The following is a 7,512-nucleotide window of genomic DNA, read 5'->3' as shown; positions in this document are numbered from 1 at the left end:
TAATTGCAGTATTTAAAAACACCCATTTTGCGCAAGATAATAAATTTTCAGCCTTTGCTGCATATCTGGCAGTCCAATACAAGTGTTAGATACTGCTGTTATATTCTGGTATTTAAAAAAACACCCATTTTGGGCAAGATAATACATTTGCGGCCTTTGCTGAATATCTGGCAGTCCAATACAAGTGTTAGATAATGCTGTTATATTCTGGTATTAAAAAAAACACCCATTTTGGGCAAGATAATACATTTACGGCCTTTGCTGCATATCTGGCAGTCCAATACAAGTGTTAGATACTGCTGTTATATTCTGGTATTAAAAAAACACACATTTTGGGCAAGATAATACATTTGCGGCCTTTGTTGCATTTGTGGCAGTCAAATACAAACTTTAAATACTGCAGTTATCTTCTGGGTTAAAAAAAAACACTCATTTTTAACAAGACCCTACATCTGGGACCTTTGCTGCATTTGTCACAGTGAAATACAAGCTTTAAATACTGCAATTATATTCTTGTTTTAAAAAAACACCCATTTTTTGCAAGACCCTACATCTGGGGCTTTTGCTGCATTTCTGACAATGAAATACAAGATTTAAATACTGCAAGAATATTCTGGGTTTAAAAAAACACCAATTTTGGGCAAGATAATAAATTTGCAGCCTTTGCTGCATTTCTGGCAGTCCAATCCAAGTGTCAGACACTGCTGTTATATTCTGGTATTAAAAAAAGCACCCATTTTGGGCAAGATAATAAATTTGCGGCCTGTACTGCATTTCTGGCAGTCCAATGCAAGCGTTAGATACTGCTGTTATATTCTGGTTTAAAAGAAAACACAAATATTTTTTGAAATACCCTACATCTGGGGCCTTTGCTGCATTTGTCACAGTTAAATACAAACAGTCAATACTGCAGTTACATTGTTGGTTGACAAATTAAAAAAATTTGTGACCGTGAAGTAATTGTATAAAATTAGCTTGTTACACTGTTGTGTGACCTCAAGAAATTTTTCATCTTTATCACACCGGCACTGCCTTACCCACAGTGAACTTAATTGTTGACTATTGGCGGTTACATTGTCGCCTGACATAAACCATCTGTTAGTTTGGTGGGTGAATGAGATGATCGTCAAATAAGGGACGTGGCCCCGGTCGTGGTGCTGCTAGTGCAGCTCCTGTTGCAGGGAGAGGAAGTGATCAATCTGTGCCAGCTACACGCACAAGTGAAACACCTTGCTCAGGTGCGAGTAGGCGACAGAACCTTTAGCGTTCTTTGGTAGGCCCGAATGCGGCTGTACAAATTGTGAGGCCAGAACAAATACAGGCGATAGTAGATTCGGTGGCTGACAGTGCCTCCAGTTGCTTCACATTGTCTCCTACCCAGTATACTGCTGAAAGATCAGAGTTGGCACGTGCAGCCCATTCGCCATCAGTCTTTGACCTCACCCCCTTGCCAAGCAGTCTGAGCCCCAAGTCATGCAGGAGTCTCTTCTGCTTTTTGATGACTCTGCTAGCAGGGTTTCCCAGGGCCATCCAAATAGCCCTGCCCCAGAAGCTCCGATGCCCAACCACTTATGTTTCAGGATTAGCACATGGGAGGACCACTGCAGCACGTCTCGGATGATGACGAAACACAGGTGCCAACTGCTGTGGCTTTCTGCAGTGTGCAGACCGACAAGGAGGGCAGGGGTGAAGTCTGTGTGGAAGATGATGTGGAGGACGATGAGGTCCTCGACCCCACATGGAATCAAGGTCATGCGAGTGACTTGTCTAGTTCGGAGGAAGAGGCGGTGGTCGCACAGAGTCCCCAGCACAGCAGAAGAGTGAGCAGGGTGCAAAAGCTGAGCGGCCATCCCCTAGACAGTACGCCTGCTACTGCCCACCGCACCAAGGGACCGAGCACACCAAAGCCAGCTCCAAGGAGTTCCCTGGCATGGCAGTTCTTCAGACAATGTGCTGACGACAAGACACGAGTGGTTTGCACGCTGTGCAATCAGAGCCTGAAGTGAGGCATAAACGTTCTCAACCTGAGCACAACCTGCATGACCAGGCATCTAAGTTCAAAGCACAAGCTGCAGTGGAGTAGACACCTCAAAAACCAAAAAGATCTATGGCTCCTCCTGCTTCCTCTTCTGCTGCAGTCTCAGCCTCTTCATCCCCCTCTGGAGTGACAGTTGCACCTGCCACCCTGCAAACAGAGGATCTGCCAGCAACGCCACAACCTCGGTCACCAAGCATCTCCACAATGTCCCATGGAAGCGTTCAGCTGTCTATCTCTCAAACACTGAAGCAAAAGAGGAAGTACCCCCTACCCACCCGCAATTCCTGTCCCTGAATGCCAGCATTTCAAAATTCCTGGTCTTTGAAATGCTCTCATTCCGTCTGGTGGAGATGGATTTTTTTTTAAGCCTTATGGCGGTGGCTGTCCCACAGTACGTCATACCCAGCCGCCACTACTTTTCCAGGCAAGCCATCCCTTCCCTGCACAAACACATGGGGGACAAAATCAGGTGTGCACTGCGCAACGCCATCTGTGGCAAGGTCCACCTATCTACGGATACGTGGACCAGTAAGCACGGTCAGGGACGTTGTAGCTCCCTAACAGCACACTTGGTAAATGCAGTGGAGGCTGAGCCTGAGGCGGATAGCAGTATGGCACATGTACTTCCACCACCGAGGATTGCAGGGCTCTTCTCTTTATCTCCTGTTGCTTCCTCCTCCTACTCCGCTTCCTCATCCTCTACCGCCTCCTCATCCGGTCAGCATAACACCTTCACCACCAACTTCAGCACAGTCAGGGGAAAACGACAGCAGACCGTATTAAAACTTGTCTGTTTGGGGGACAAACCTCACACGAACAGGAGGTGCAGCCTGGTGGTGTGCGATAATGGGCGAAATCTCGTAGCAGCTATGGGCCTAGCCGGTTTGACGCACATCCCTTGCCTGGCGCATGTGCTGAATTTGGTGGTGCAGAGGTTCCTTAAAAATTAGCCTGATATGTCAGAGCTGCTGCAGAAAGTGCGGGCCGTCTGTGCGCGCTTTCGGTGTTCTCACCCTGCTGCTGCTCGCCTGTGAGCGCTTCAGCATAACTTTGGCCTTCCTGCTCACGGCCTCATATGCGACATGCCCACAAGGTGGAACTCCACCTTGCACATGCTGGACAGACTGTGCGAGCAGCAGCAGGCACAGGTCAGTCACTCTGCGGAACAGCACTACTTCACCAACAATGAGTGGGCCTCCATGTGAGACCTGTGTGCCTTGTTGCGCTGTTTCGAGTACTCCACCAACATGGCCAGTGCCGATGACGCCGTTTTAAGCGTTACTATCCCACTTCTATGCCTCCTTGAAAAAACGCTTCGGGCGATGATGGAAGAGTATGTGGCACAGGAGGAGGAATGGGGATAATTTCCAAAGGTTTCAGGCCAGTCATTCACAAGTTGCAAGTTGCTCTGAGGGTGGGTTCCTGCACCCACAAACGCCAGGTACACAATTATCCAGCCAGGGCACAGTTCTGGAGGATGCCGTGTTCACAGCAGGGTGGCACGCAAACCAGCTCATGGCCATCACTGGTGCATGGCTGGGGTAATACAGAGGACAAAGATGATGCACCTCCCACAGAGGACAGCTTGTCGTTGCTTCTGGGCAGCCTGGCAGACATGAGCGATTACATGCTGCAATGTCTCCGCAACGACCGCCGACTTGGCTACATTCTAACTTGTGCTGATTACTGGGTGGCCACGCTGCTGGATCCCTGTTACAAGGACAACGTACCGTCCTTAATTCCTTCACTGGAGCGTGATCGTAAGATGCGCAAGTACAAGCGCACTCTGGTAGACACGCTGCTGGTGGCATTCCAACCTGACAGCGGGGGCACAGTGGAAGCAGAAGGCGAAGGCAGAGGACGAGGAAGAGGTCGCCAACGCAGCTAGGGCACTGCCAGCACCTCAGAAGGCAGGATTAGCATGGCCTAAATGTGGAAAAGTTTTGTCAGCACGCCACAACAACCAGCACCACCAGCTGATATGGAACATCCTAGCAGGAGGCAGCATTTCAACAATATGGGGAAGCAGTATGTGTGCACACGCCTACACGTACTGAATGATGGGTCTGCCCCCTTCAACTTCTGGGTCTCCAAATTGGGCACATGGCTTGAGCTTGCCCTTTACGCCGTGGAGGTGCTGGCCTGTCCTGCAGCCAGTGTATTGTCCGAACGTGTGTCTAGCACGGCAGGGGGCGTTATCACAGACAAGTCCAGCTGCCTGTCCACAGCCAATGTGGACAAGCTCACGTTCATTAAAATGAACCAGTCATGGATCCCACAGGACTTGTCCGTATTTTGTGCAGAATAGACATGTATAACGGCTTTTCCCAGCCATTGTTATACTCCAGCACTATTTCTCATTGTTGTATTTTTGATATTTCACACTCTTTTGGGGTGTACCCTAATTTAAACAAAAAAATTAATAATTAAATTAAAACCAAAAACCAGTGTTGGCTACCTCCTCCACCGCCACTTCCACCTACACTGCTGCGTCAACCGCCTCCGCAACCTCCTACTCCATATGGACCTCCACCTCATAGATCAAGATTATTATTTTGGATTTTTGCATATTTTATTTTAAGTCATTTCACTAATTTGTCTGATTACATATCCCAAATGTTTGGCTGTGATATACCCCTGCTCTACCTAGTAGACAGGGAAATGCATTTAACTAATTTGTCTGTTACATTGTCGGGTGAAATTCACAATTTTTGGGCTGTGATATACCCCTGCTCTACCTAGTAGACAGGGAAATACATTTAACTAATTTGTCTGTTACATTGTCGGGTGAAATTCACCAATTTTTGGCTGTGATATACCCCTGCTCTACCTAGTGGACAAGAAAATAAATTTCACAAATGAGTCTGTTACATAGTTGTGTGACATTTACCAATTTTTGGGTGTGATATACCCCTGCTATACCTAGTGGACAATTAAATAAATTTCACTAATTCGTCTGTTACATTGTTGGGTGACATTCACTAATTTTTGGCTCTGATATACCCCTGCTCTACCTAGTGAAATACATTTCAATAATTTGTCTGTTACATTGTTGGGTGACAAATGCTCATCTTTTGTGGTAGAAAGTACATTTGTGGCCTACACTGCATTTAGGACAGTACGAACGGTGAGGCCAGAACAAGTACAGACTATAATAGATTGGGGGGCTGACAGTGCCTGCAGTTTCCTTGGCACCTACAGCCCATGGCCATCTGTCTTTCAACTCACCCCCTTGCAAATCAGGCAAGCAGTCTGAGCCCCAAGTCATGCAGCAGTCTGTTATGCTTTTTGATGACTCTGCTGGTGGGTTTCCGTGGGCCATCCACATAGCCCTGCACAGGGCACTGATGCCCAACCACTTATGTTTCAGGATGAGGACATTGGAAGACTACCGCAGCACGTCTCTGATGATTATAAAACATAGGTGTCAACTGTATGTGTGCACACGCCTACACGTAATGAATGATGGGTCTGCCCCCTTCCACTTCTGGGTCTCCAAATTGGGCACATGGCCTGAGCTTGCCCTTTACGCCTTAGAGTTCTGGCCTGCCCTGCAACCAGTGTATTGTCTGAACGCTTGTTTAGCATGGCTGGAGGGGGTTATCACAGGTTATATTTCCCAATGTTTTGGGGTCTACCCAAATTTAAACAAAAAAATTTATAAAATAAAAAACTAAAACCAGTGTTGGCTACCTCCTCCTCCCTCGCCCCTCGTCCTCCTAGATCAATACTATTATTTTTTATTTTTACGTATTTTATATTATTTGCAGTAATTTCCCTATCCATATTTGTTTGCAGGGCACTTGTCGTGCTCTTAACCACATTTTGCTGCCATTTGCAGCCCTCCTAGCCTTTTCCATGACTTTTTTAGAGCCATTTTAGTGTTCAAAAGTTCGGGTCCCCATTGACTTCTATCGGGTTCGGGGTCAAGTTCGGGTCCTGAACTCGAACTTTTTTGTGAAGTTTGTCCGAACCCTTCGAACCCGAACATCCAGGTGTCCTCTCAACTCTAAACCTCAGATCAGACCCCCATATTAGATCCTCATATCAGACCCCAATATCAGATCTTCAGATGAAACCACCGTATTATATCCTCAGATCAGACCTCCCTATCAGGACCTCACATCAAACCACCATTTCACGAACTCAGATCAGATCCCCATATGAGGACGTCAAATCAGATCCCCATATCAGGAAGTCAGATCAGACACCCCATTAGACCTCCATGTCCAACCGCCTTCAGACCTCCAAAAGAACAAAAATAACTTAATTTTCCTCTCCTGTTCCGTCACTCCTCTACAGGTCCAGTGGTCTCCCCTGCAGTCTCGCTCACTTGATGTCACGTTCCGGTGTGGGAGGGAAACACCACACCAAACATAAGAGGGAAAGGAGTGAAAGAATAAATCCTGGAAACTAAGGAAAGGAGATAGACACCTCCTAGTGAAACCCTAATCAAAGTCCTGACTAACTACCAGTATGAACAGACCCCAGAGGTAGGTGAGTTCATACACAGGAATAACTGATGTCCTAACTCACCCTATAGGACTCTGGTACTAATGTCAGGACTGAGACAACCTGTTCCTCCAAAAGGAAGGACGAACGGGAGTCTCCCTCAGGCCTTAATACAAATGACAGGGAAATGCAAAACACAAAATAACCCAAACAAAATATAAAAGGGAAAAAAAAAACACTTAATTTAAAGTGGCTATGGCAGCACCAGGAACTCAGCAGCTATCCACAACTCAAACTGAAGCTATAAATCGCACAGCATAGTGGGAGAAAAAAAAAATAGAGAAAGTTAAATGACCATAATAGCCACACCTGGCGAAAGAAGAAAAGACAGACGTTATTTGATTCAAACAGAAAACATGTCAGATCAAACCACGTGTTGCCAGTCTCAACGATCTCCTGTCACCTGTCACAGGAACATCCGTGACACTTGTCTTCTCCAGCCTATGCTGCACTGTTACCTGACTATTTGCAGCGTCAGCTCTGTACGTAGTCAGGACAGTGCAGCGTGGCCCCAGGGAAAAAGTCCAGGGGACGGTGAGTACAGACAGTGCTCACAATGCTTCACTCCCCACACCTACTGCATACTAGTGAGTGCTTCCATAATGGAAGCTCTCAGTAATATTCGCTTTATACGATGCACTGCCAGTATTCAACCACTTAGATGGGGAAAAAAGTGCATCTTATAAAGCAAAAAATACAGTAGTCAGGTATGCATTTGTTCCATAAACATAATCTTGTCCATGGGTGACTCAGTCCTATAGAATGGAACTTCTTCAAAAAAAAAAAGTTTTCGCAAACTTCTGAACGAAAGGGCTTAGTAGTATTATAAGACGTGTAGATGTGCCCCTCACCATTAATCTGAAAAATGTAATAAAATATAAAACCTTTTATTTACGTAAGTTGTGATGATTTTTAATTATATGATGATTTTATTCTCTGTTTAGACAACATTCTACTGGATT

This window comes from Bufo gargarizans, chromosome 5 (assembly GCF_014858855.1).
Source record: "Bufo gargarizans isolate SCDJY-AF-19 chromosome 5, ASM1485885v1, whole genome shotgun sequence".
Lineage (NCBI taxonomy): Eukaryota > Metazoa > Chordata > Amphibia > Anura > Bufonidae > Bufo > Bufo gargarizans.
The sequence above is the reverse complement of the archived record's forward strand: the minus strand, read 5'-3'. Positions refer to the sequence as shown.